Source organism: Notamacropus eugenii, chromosome 5 (genome assembly GCF_028372415.1).
Source record: "Notamacropus eugenii isolate mMacEug1 chromosome 5, mMacEug1.pri_v2, whole genome shotgun sequence".
Taxonomy (NCBI): Eukaryota; Metazoa; Chordata; class Mammalia; order Diprotodontia; family Macropodidae; genus Notamacropus; species Notamacropus eugenii.
In genome coordinates, this window is record NC_092876.1 from 21,457,042 (window position 1) to 21,469,590 (window position 12,549).

Genomic DNA, 12,549 nt, shown 5'->3' on the forward strand with positions numbered 1-12,549 from the left:
GATTGGTATCTGAGGCAGGCTTTGAACTCAGATCTAAGCTGACTCTGGTGCAGCATTACTGCACCACCCAGCCAGTTGCCTTCAGAGAGATGATGGAGAGTTAGCTAAAGAAAAGCAGGCCCAGGCCTCCCATAGGGAAGGAGGTGGGCAGGGAGAAAAGGAGACCAAGTCAGATCAGAGGAAGGACTTTCTAAGGACATGGATCCCTTGCTTACCAGTTCAACAGGCAGGAGGAGAACCAGGACAGGAGAAAATCTCCCAGAACAAGTGTTTATTCAACAGATAGTGATGGCTGACAATAACAAATGCTACAGAGAAGTCAGGAAAAGGGCAATGAAGGGGCTAGGGCAGGGGTGGGGAACCTTATGTTATTAATTTAGCTGCAATCAAATCAGGCTGCATTCAAGAAACTTCAGTTAGATATACTTTAAAATGTCCATTCTTTTGTAAAAATCTAACTACTACGTACTTAATAATTTTAAAAAATGAAAACTACTTGTTACTTTTAAAGTTAACTGAGGTCCCAACTTCCCCATTCCTGGGCTAGGATCTTTAGAAATGAGACCATTGCTTTCAGCTGTCTGAATTGCAGGAGACAGAGAAGGGATCAGGGGTGGAAAAAGGAGAGACCATTCAGTACAGGGAGCTTTTTTCTAGGAAATTACCCATGTTGGACCACAAATTATCCCAAATTTTATGCTAGATTTCTGCAGATAGTGGGGTGCCTCATTATGTAAAGAGCAGAGGCAGCATTGGGAGGCACATTCACAACTCTGGAGTCTGATCAGTATTACTGATTTCAGAAAGTGAATATGAAGTTTCCTGATGCGTACACAAGACAAAGCAACAAAAGCATTCAACCTTCCTAGTGTAAGCTGGTGATGCGTTTGGCCGAATTGTGATTCTCCATCATACAGAATACGCCATCACATGAAATTTGTAACCCAGCCACAACTGGCCTTAAACTGTCTTCCAAGAATGTTGTGTTTGTGTCGTACGTCTGGTGCCTTCATTTGTACCATCTCACACCACACAATGTAAACATCACAAATTTCATCCACATACACAAATACTTCATGGATTTGTGGAAATTTGCCTGTTTTAGGACCTCTAAAAACACATCTAGAAAGGCTTGTGTTTTTTAGCTTGTCTTTCTTTTTCTGCCAGTCTCCCAACTTTTCACTCACTGAAAACTTCCTTTCCACAGTTCTGTTCCATGCTGTTGAGCAAAGATGATCAATTTCAGTTTGATGCCCAAAGAATAATTTTTATATTAACCCATAATCAGAAAGCAGTGCTTCACAGGTTAATGTATCCGTAGCAGAGGAAATGTACAGTCTAGCTAGAGTGGAAAGACACAAGTCTTACCATATCATGTTACTTCCTCATGGCAGCTTCCCCTGCCAGCCAGTTCCCTTGCACCTTACAATGAAAAGTCAGCTTTTCAAAGGGTTGATTGGCACCATTAGTATTGGAGCTCTCTAAACAAACCAGGCAGTAGGCTTCTGGAAATATACTGACAATGCCCATGCACTGAAAATTCTAGGCTCACAGCCTGTGATGTGCATGACATAAATGCATATCCAGATACGGCTGCTCTGTTCACCTTTTAAGGGTCTTGATGAACGGAATTGTATCATGGGACAATTACTCAATGAAAAGATTATAAACCAATTTTTGGACTGAAAAAACAAGGTGTGATAATTATGCAGTGAAATGGCCCTGAAGCAGTGGGTGACCATGGCCTTTTCAAGCTAAGGTCTTCCCCATTCATTGAGTGAGGTCTGAACTGAGGCAAAGGATGGCCTAGTATGACTTCCCAAAAGAATCATTCTAGGAGGGGAAGACCTTCAGAGTTTCTGGCCAGAATGAAACAATATATATACTTCAAAGAAAGAAACGAAAAGCAAAAATACACAGTAGAGTCAAAATATTTGTAGACAACAATATACCACATTCAGGCTTAAAGAAATTAAAAGAATAAACAAGAAAAAAGATTTAGAACTTAATATACTATCAAGAAAGGATATCAAGAGAGAGGGAAGAGTCAGGGATGGCTTTTAGGTTGCGAATGTGGAGGAAATAAACTGAATTTGGGGGAAGAAGCTTCTCCCACAAGGGAGAAAGTTAGCTTAGATGTCAAAGAAACTGAGCTTCCTCACAGGTAAACAGGGACAGACCCTCAGTCTGTACTTTATTCACAACCTAAGCAGGCTGATTCTATGTTAATGGAGGCCTTCAGTAACTGGTCACTCCCCACCAAGGTATTCTGAGGGAATTAACTAGAGATCAGAAGGGCAGAGGCTGGGCCAAACCATATTGATGTCTCTATTTCCCCTTGTTCCTTTGAGATGTTACCCACAGGGTAGCTGCCAGGGAGCAGATGCTATTTTATCTTCTGGGAGGAATTCCATCTGGGTGGAATAGGGGAGAGAGGCCTGGGCCTGGAGTCAGGAAGAAATGAATTCACATTGGACCTCAGACACTTCCTAGCTCTGTGACTCTGGACAAGTCACTTGACCTGTTTCTCTTATTTTCCTCAATTATAAAGTAGAGAGAATAATGGCACCTCTCCCCAAAGGCTGCTTTGAGGATTCCACGGGCCAAGTGCTTCGCAGTGCCAGGCACATGGATGTGGTATAAATGCTAGCTTTTATTATTTTTATTTCTCTCCAGAAGGTTCTTAGGATCTCTGGGCTGAGGAATTCCTCAACACTAACCTCAAATATTTAAGGTAAGATTCTGTTTCTTTCACCCCAGTGCAGCGTGTAGAACCCGCACAGCAGGAAACTGAGGCTAAGTATCAAGTGACCTGACACACTTGATGGGTGTCTGAGGCAGGGTTTGAATTCAGGTCTAACTAACTGAAGTCCAGTACTACCCACTGTACCACCCAGCTACTTACCTTTACAGAGATGACAAGAGTTAGCTACAAAAAAGCAGGCCCAGGACTGAGGGAGAATTACCCTCATGGGGAAGGAGGTGGGCAGGGAGAAAAGAAGACCAGGTCAGATCAGAGGAAAGACTTTCTAAGGATCCCTTGGTTATCAATCCTACAGGCAGCAGGAGAACCAGGACAGAAGAGGATCTCCAAGGACATGTGCTTATCCAATAGGTGGGGATGGCTGACAATAACAATTGCTACAGAGAAGTCAGGAAAAAGCCAGTGAAGGGGTTGGTCTTTAGCAATAAAGAGACCACTGCTTTTAGCTGCCTGAGTGCTTTGCAGAAGGTGGGGAAGGGAGCAGAGGGTGGGAAAAGGAGAGACAGACCATCCAGCACAGGGAGCTTTTTCTAGGCAATTAGCTGTGAAAAGGAGAAAAGAGGATGGCTTTTGAATAAGAAGGTTAAGTGAAGGTGTTTTAAAGGTGGAGGACATCTGGGCATTTTGGTGTTCTGAGTTCGCAGTTCAGTGGACTGAATGCTGAAAGAAGTGTGGTTCAGTTATTTTCAGTTGGGTCCTACGCTTCCTGACCCCATTTGAGTTTCTCTTGGGAAAAGTACTGAAGTGGTTAGCCATTTCCTCTCCAGTTTGTCTGACAGATGAGGAAACTGAGGCACACAGGGTTAAGTGGTTAATCATAGAACTAGAAACTGTCTGAGGCCAGATTTGACCTCAGGAAAATGAGTCTTCAAGCCTCTAGGCCTGGTGCTTGATCTACACTGACACCTACCTACCTGGAACAACAGAAGGGCCGAGTTCAATTTCTACCAAGACACTATAATGTTCACTCTGGGCAAGATACTCCACACTGCTCTGCAATAATATGGCCTTAGTTATGGAAACAAAGGTTTTTAAAAATGCTGTGCCCAGGAAAAACGACAGATGTCACGAAATCCAACCCCTAATGCCACTGACTGAAAAATGAGGCCATGGAGACTGAACGTAAGTGTGCTGCAGACCTCTCCATCCTCCTTTTATCATTGCCCCTTCCAGGCACAGGCTCCACTCACTGGCCTTTCTGCCCCTTCCCCACCCTCCTCCAATTCTGCTCCCTCTAGTCTGGAAGGCTCTCCCCTCACCTTAGTATCCTCCAAGAAGGCACTCAAATCCTCCCTTCTGCAGGCCTGCTCCAGTTTTCTCCCAGCATCCCCATCATCCCAGAGGAGTACGCTCCAGAAATGACCTTCCCTCTGTCTCCTGTCCCTCTTCCTCTTTCTTCCCCCTCCCCCGTCTCTCTCACAGCTTAAGCTAAGGAATTATTTACAGATTATGAATAGAGAGCCAGACTCAAAATCAGGAAGACCTGGGTCCAAACCTGGCCTCAGACCCAGGCTGGAAGGAACACCTTCAGCAAGTCACTAAGGAGAGATTAAAGGCCTGGAACATTTCCAAGATCCAGGCTAGCTCTGATGTTCAGAGATCTGGGATAATCTCCCAGGAGACAGGGTACTCCCCCTCTCCCCAACGATCTCCCCAACATTCTGAAATTATGTGATGACCCCCACATAATTGAACTCCCCAAGGGCAAACAGTGTTTTCTTTTTATCTTTAGCAGTTGCCAGTAACTAGAACTTTGTAAACTCTATGGATGGAGAAATAGATGAGTAGGGGCTACTGAACAGACACAAAAGGAAAAACCTGGAAAAGAGTGGGAGGAAGGGAGGGGCTGAGACTTAGGCAGGAAACATCCTGGGGAGAACCATTAGCTTTTCTAAAGTTTTAAAAAGTCATCATCCCATCAGACGACTCAACCAAGACCAGAGGGCAACAGGGAGGGGCTGCTTTGTATTTTATAGAAGGAAACTAAGAGTCCTGAGGGGATCTGGGCTTTCTGGACTAGGCAGCTGGCTGCTGTCCTTCTCAAAGAGCATTAAAATGACACCACCATGATAAAGTGAAATTTCAGTGTGTCTGATGGTGGCTGATCAGACCAATAGGAGCTCAGAATGCTCTAGCACAGATAGCTCATATGAACATTTGGGGTGGCTAACCCAGATTTGCATATCCTACATTTCTTTTGTGTTGTTTCAATTCTGTTTTGCTCATAAGAGCACAGCACCTTTTCTGATGTGGGCACGCCACACTGAGTGCTCTTGTGCCAGTGTCTCCCATGTTGCACAATCAAATTCAAAGTTCTTGAGAGAGACCTTGAGAGTGTCCTTGTATCGCTTCTTTTGACCACCATGTAATTGCCTGCCCCCTGAGAGTTCTAAATAAACAGTCTTTTTGGCAAGCATGCATTTTGTATTCGAACAACGTGGCCAGCCCATCAGAGTTGCACTCTCTGAAGCACAGTTTGAATGCTTGGCAGTTGAGTTTGATAATGTTTAATATAAAATTTTGGAATAATCTCTTTGTTCTCTCTGAAGCAAACTCAGAGAGTGCCTCTTCCTATGTCGGCGGGGGCCAGCCAAGGCTGACTCTGCATTCCTTGGGAGACCTTTGACCTGGGACACTATCTTGAGTGACGGGACTTTCCTTTGTGTCTTGTTATCTATAGACACATGCTATGTTATGGCATATTAATGGTAAAGAAAATATAGACATCTTAGATCGTAATTTCTATTGAACTTGTTTACCCTTTTCTGTGTCAGCTATTTCGAGTACCTGTTTAGGACAGGAAGCCTGGTGGGATTTTCTTATTGTATGTCACTGAGACATGTTTACACAGCATGGAATCACAAGGCCCAACTGACATTGCTTTGTTAATTGTCCTGTCTTACTGAATTTATGATTTGCTTAATTAGGACAGTTCCTTTCTCACAGCAAAATGTATATAAGCCAGAAGATTTCTGCACTGGGTAGCCAGAACATTTCTGGCTCCATAATGCATTATGTTACTGTTTTCTTTAATAGGGAATTGATTAATTAATTAATTAAATTATAAAATGTATGCATTTAGCCTGTTGCCTTTTCTTTAACCAAGTTTTCAGGTCAACAAGTTCAAGAAAGTACCTCAGTATCTGGTACCTTATCCTGCCAGGTGATCCTCAGAATCTTCCTAAGACAGTTCAAAGGAGCCTCCCAAACACTGAGCTAGGGTGAGTGCTGGGGGGAGCCAAAGGATTGCCTGGGGAGAGTCTGCAAGGGTTTGCCACAGTCTCCAGCCCCTCCTGGTCCATCCACCAAAAAGAGAAGGGGGAGTAGGAGAGGAAATTGGATGGTGAGAGGGTGGAGGAATGAAGACCCAGAAAAGAGAGGGGAAAATGGAGTTCCAGAATCCAGGAGTTGGGTGGAGGGAATAACATGCTAATCCAAGTGAATGGAGGAAGGGTCATAGGTGGGAGAAAGGGAGATAACCCAATCCCCACACTCCCATTCCATCAGTAATCAAACTGAGTAGGATTTTCTGGAAAGGGTTTCCAAAGGCCAGCATGTTGGCTAATAGAGGGCAGATCTGCACCCTGGATCTGAATCCCTAGCACTTATTACAAATCCTGGCATCTAGTAATTAGTCCTGAATAAATGACCATTCATTCATTCATTCATTCATTCACTCATTGGGAGAGGTAAGAGGAATTGAGAACTAAGTTCCAGGTCCCCAGTCATTTAAGAGGCAGCCACAGATTCCCTGTTTGTGAGGGCCCCAGTCCCTGCCCATTGGGCACTTAGCTGAGCAAAGGCAAAAAGGGATCACAGCACAAAGGTTCCTAGATTGTTAGATTAAGGAGGAATCTTGGAAAACATTCACTTCCATGCCCTCATCAGCCAATAAAATATCAAATAGTAATTAAGCACTCACTAAGTGGTATGGTGGACAAGAATGCCTGGCCTGGAGTCAGGAAGACCCAAGTTCAAATCCAACCTCTGGAGTCAACTGTGTGACCCGAGGTAAGTCACATAACCCTAGTTGATTCACTTTCCTCCTATGTAAAATGAGGAGGACACGGCAAACCACTCTTGTATTGTTTCCGAGAAGTCCCCAAAAGAAGTCCCAAAGAGTCAAACATAACTGAAAACCTCTAAAACTGCAATGAAAAAGCCACTACTATGTGGCTGGCACTGTGCTAAGGCCAACAAGGCTTTGTGGAAAAATTTTTGAAAATGGGCCAGTGCTGAGGCAGAGGGGAGGAGGGTATTTTATGTTTGTTCATTTAAATACTCTATGAGAGAATTTCTAGGAGGTCAGAGACCTTCCCTGAGAGAAGAGAGGAGCACAGAGGAGGGGACAATAAAAAGACCCCATAGGCATCCAATTAGCCTGGGAAAACTGGAGCAGGGTAGAAAGCTGGTGGTTGGATGAGGATTCATTCAGGTCCCCAAAATATTTTTGAAGGATTCTCCCAATTGAGCCCTGGCCCTAGGGGGGCTGGGTGCTGTCCAAGGTAGAAAAGTAGCAGGGAACCAGAGACTGAGCAGGGACAGAGATGGTTTCACAGGCTGGAGTCCATTTTTCAAGTGGCCAGCTCTCAAAGGACCCTGAGCTAGAGCCTGGAGGAGCCTCAGAGATCCAGACCCTCATTTTGCCTGGAGGAACAAGGCTCAGAATGATCAATGACTGGCCCAGGGTCACAGGGGCATTAAGTTACATCCAGGATTCCAGCCTGGGTCACAGATTTAAATTGGAATTCCAAGATTATTTTCTGACGTCCTTCCACCTCCAAAAGTCCGTAAACTTTTTTTTCTTTCTGAGCTGATCTCCAGATCACAGCAATGCAGATATATTTCAAACCTGAAAGGGGCTTAGTTTGGTCTAGACCCCTCATTTTACAGCGGAGAATACAGGTTCAGTGACTTACCTGCCAAGGTTAAGGGGGGAGAGCCTGGAGTCAGTTACACCCCAGTTAAGAATCCTCCCTCTGATCTGCCCTAGCAGTCTCTGGGAAAGTCACTGCACCTCTCAGGCTCAGTTTCCTCATCTGTGAAATAGGGATAACAGCCCCTACCTGGCAGGGCCGTTGTGAAGACCAAATGAGACCACACATGTAAAGCACTGTAGAGAGTCTAGTAGTGGGACCTGAGAAGCTGGATTCAAACCCAGTGCTGGTGCCAAATGCAGAGTTCTTCGCCACCTTTATCAGGCAGTCTCCCATCCTGGAGTGAGGAGGAGACTGCTGGAGAGTTCTCTCTTGGGAGGAAAGGAGAAGGATTCTTTGGGGGGAGGGGGGTAGGAGACTAAAAGGATTCTGAAAAATGCTTCATTTCCTGGTCCTGAGGTTAATCTACCAAAGAGGGGGGGAGAGACCCGGGTTTAGAAAGAAAGAGGAGGGGAGGGGCAGGTGAGGCCCAGACTTACTTACTCCGGGCAAAGACTGCGTGTTCTTTGATGTCTCCTCGGTCTGGCTACAGAGGTGAATGAAGACAGACAGTGATTGCTCGCTGGAATCTTTTTATCTCTTCTCCCAACATAGCCACACAAGGTTAAACACAGCTCCTCCCAGCACAGGTGGGTGGGGGAGGTGCCCCCAATAATGCAGATTACCTCCAGGCAAAGATCCTTCCTTCCTTGGAGCTGGAGGATCCCACCCCAGACGGCCCACCCGGGACTGACTCAGATTTAGAACTGCCCAGAGATCTCAGGAGACAAAGACCTTCAGCCTGCTACCCTCCCCATTTACCCAGGGTCCCTTATTCCCTAAGAAATAATAATGAATTAGGATTATTCACCTTTATACTACACACGGAGGTTTCTCCATCCCCCTTCAAAAAAAACACCATCACCTCACACCAGGACTATCAAAATAGCTGCTGGGGGAGGAGCTCTGCCTGCCTCAAGTCTCTCCCCATTCCAGTCCAGCATCAGAGTCATTTTCCTAAAGTGCAGCTTTGACCATGTCTCCCACTCAATAAACTCCAGTGGATCCCTATTGCTTCCAGGAGCAAATACATTCCAAGCCCGGCAATAGCTTGGCCCTCTCCTGCCTTTCCAGTCTTCTTACATCTTTCTCTCTCGACCATCCTCCTCCATCCAGTGACACTGGCCTCCTGCAGGTTTCACTAACAAGACCCTCCAGCTCTCTGGCTGTCCCCACACCTGGGACACTCTCCCTCCTCTACTCTGACCACCAAACTTCCTGGCTTCCTTTAAGTCCCAACTAAAATTCTCCCCTTTTCAACCCCTCCTCATTTCAGAGTTAGTTATTTCCTATTTATCCTCTACAAAGCTTGCTAGGCATGGGTACTGCTTGTGCTAATTTTGGGCTAACAATTAACACCAAGAAATCCCAGGTGCTCCATCAGCCACCACCACACTATCCATACGTGGAACCATCAGTTACAGCAAATGGAGAAATTCTGAATGCTGTGGGTAAGCTCACTAACTTTAGTAGTGTACTTTCCAGGGATGTACACAATGATAATGAGGTGGGCACATGCACTGTCAGAGCTAGCTCAGAGTTTGAGAGGCTCTGAAGAAAAGTTTGGGAGAGAAGAGGTATTAGACTGACTACCAAACTGAAGGTCTACAGAGCCGTTGTGCTGACCTCATTATTGCATGCCTGTGAAACATGGACAGTCTACCAGTGCCATGCCAGGAAACTGAATCGTTTCCATTTGAACTGTCTAAAGAGGATTCTGGGGATCACCTGGCAGGATAAGGTACCAGACACTGAAGTTCTTGCTCGAGCTGAACTGCCAAGTCTTCAAACTATGGCTCAGAGAGCACAACTCCGATGGGCAGGCCACCTTGTTCGAATACCAAATGTATGCTTACCAAAAAGACTATTTTATGGAGAACTTGCGTGGGGCAGGTGATCACATGGTGGTCAGAAGAAGTGATACAAGGACACTCTCAAAGTTTCTCTCAAGACCTTTGGATTTGACTGTGTGACATGGGAGACACTGGCACAGGACCACTCGGCACTCACATGCCCACATCAGAAAGGATGCTGTGCTCTAAGAGCAAAGGACAAAGGAAATCCACCCCCCACACTGCCATGGATTACTTGTGCCCGACCTGTGGTGGAGCACTCATTGGTCTGCTCCGACCAGCCCCAGCCGGACACTGACGTGGCCATGGTGATGTCCTTTCGGTCCTCTTCCAATCAGCCCAGGGGGTCGCTCTGTCCGCATCCCTACGCGGTCCCCCCGTGCGCCTGGGGGCTGCCAGGGCACCGACAGTCTGTGGCCTCTTTCTGCACCCCCTGCGCAGGCACGGCGCCTGGCACGCTGTGGTTGTTCCGGACCATGGGGAGGTTCGGGGGAGGTTTCCCATTTCCCTCACTGGGCCGAGCCCCTTTCCCAGGGTCACTCACACAGCTGGAGGGGGTGGGGGTGGGCTGAGCCCGTTTAAGCCCCGCTGCGCCCCCGCTTGGCCACGAGGAACTCCAGAAGCCCCGACCCACCCGCGCCGAGCTTTCCCCCAAGTCTCCAGATCGGAACCGGGCTGCCGGGAGAAGGGACGGGGGCGCGGTGACCGTCGGGGCCGCTGCCGGGCGCTGGCCGGGCCCAAGGACATCCGGACCCGGGCTCGGCCCTTTGGGAAGCGCCGGGTCGGGCCGGAGTCGGGAGGACCTGCGTTCCGACCTCGGCCCTGTGACCCTGGACAAGTCGCTTCACCCCGTTTGCCTCGATTTCCCCATCTGTAAAATGAGCTGGAGAAGGAAGGGGTCCACCCCCCTCCAGTATCCCCGCCGAGAGCACCCCAAGTGGAGTCACAGAGGGCGGGGCACGAAGGAAAGGGCCGGACCACAGCCACGAAGGTTCACCACGGAATGTTACCGTGCCCCAAGCAAGGAGGACTGCAGAGGCTGCCGGGGAGGCCGGGGACGCCCGCCCCCCAAGTGGCCCCGGGGACACAACGCTGTACCTGGAGCCAGGAACACTTGAGTTCAAATCCAGCCTTTGACACGTGTTGGTTCTATCTCTTCGCCTGCGTCTGCCTCAGTTTCTTCATCTGTAAAATAGGAAAAATGTCCAGGACCGAACCAAGCAGCTAGCCGACTCCAACAGGAAATCCCTCCCCCTTACCCGCAGGGGCCGCCTGCCCATTGGTCCCCTAAACCTTCACTTCCAGGGCGTTCGCTGCCGGAGGCACTTCTGGACTCCATTTCCCAGCAGTCCGTGTGCCTTCCGGACGCGCCTGCTCATTGATCTCCTAGGCCTCTGCAGCCGGACTCGGTTTCCCAGAATCCTTCGCTCCCTAGTCCGTCCCTTACACGGGGCGGAGCTTCCTAGCTCTCCACCCCCTAAGTTTCTGATTCGTCAGTTTCTCCAAAGTATTCCTTATATGGGAAATGGCAGACTCCACTGGTGGAAAGATTCGCCCTTTGACAACTGATCTCACCCAGGTTACTCAGAAAATCCTCTTAGTTTGCAGGCGGCTTTAGAGCCGTCCGGCTCCAGTGTGAATTCTCTCGGGGCCACGTTCCTTTCATTCTCCCCTCTCGCTGCTCCATCCAGCAGAGGAGGCTCTGGGCCTCAGCCCCAAGTCTGGGGACACTCAGGCTGTGTCCTCCCCTCAGCGGCCCCGCTTGTGGGTCCTGGATGGAATGACCGGGGGGTGCAGACCAGGAAAGAGGGATCTCACGCCTGCCTGACAGAAGGGGTGTCAGGGGGACCTGCAAGGCTGTGAACAAGGATTGCCTCAGGGCGGGACCCCGGAGCTGGGCAGGACCTAGCCCTCCTCCTAGGACAAGCCTCCAAGCGTTCCCTCACCTGGACCCCAGTCCCCATGAGGGAGCAGCCCTCCATGACCGCCCCAGACACTGGGGGAAACTGATGAAACCAGCCACTGGACCCCAGACGCCTCAGACCAGCGATTGGAGCCGGCCTCTGGAGTCCTGGAACACCAGAGTCCTGGTTGTGGCGGAGGAAGAAGAGCTAGGGCTAGCGCTAGAAACAGACCAGGTCCAGCCCCAGGCTCGGCTCCTGGCCGCTGCCCCTGCAAGTGACCCCCAGTGCTGCTGACACCTCATGTGAGGGGCCATGGGTCAGGCGAAAGCCCTTCTAGCACTCCTCCAGGACCGTGCCCAGTCTGCCAACTGGATGGCCGCTGGAAGAGGCATTGCCTTGGCTTCTTGTAGGGGATGGGCAGTCAAGAGTGTTGAATGAAATAGAGAGGTCAGTTAGGATGAGGACTGAGAAAAGATCAAGAAATTTGACAATTAAAGAGTTCAATGATACTTTAAAGGAGATAGCACTTTCAGGAGAGTGAAGATGAAAGCCAATTTGTAAATTACTAAGGAATAAGTGGGGCAGAAAGTTGGCCTAGGGGATAGAGTCCTGGGCTGGGAATCAGAAAGACTCATGTTCATGAGTCCAAATCTGGCCCCAGACGCTTACTAGCTGTGTGATCCTGAGCAAGTCATTTTGATGAGGTTCAGACTCTGGGAGCCTCCTTGAGCTCCTCTTGAATCTTCCCACTTAATCTGGCCTTTCTTACTCAAATCTAATCTTCCCATTTGTTCCTACAGTCTCAGGAAGCCCATGGGCTTTTTTCATTATCATTTCAGGTCTCTTGCACTCCCCACCCTTGATCCCATCAAAACCCATGCCCCAGGCTGCCGACCACTCCCATCAAGATCTGAATCCGTTCCATACTGTCCCTATCAAAATCTCTGGATTGCCCCACCTGCTTCCCACCTAGGCACCCCCTAGTCTGCCTCCTAGTGTGTCTCGTGATAGCCTCCAGGTGTTTCCAACCTTTGACCCTCCTTGGACTTCTC

The 12,549-nt window shown here is 48.4% G+C and overlaps 1 protein-coding gene across 1 annotated transcript in view; it reads right to left on the minus strand.

Annotated features, from left to right (window-relative positions):
- LOC140508361 (uncharacterized) overlaps window positions 1-10,863 on the minus strand; it is a 36,524-nt gene extending 25,661 nt beyond the window's left edge. Inside the window, exon 1 of the mRNA XM_072616214.1 lies at window positions 10,692-10,863. The gene's annotated coding sequence lies outside the window, so the exon portion shown is untranslated. The remainder of the gene's footprint in view (window positions 1-10,691) is intronic.
- Between the last annotated feature and the right edge of the window lie 1,686 nt (window positions 10,864-12,549).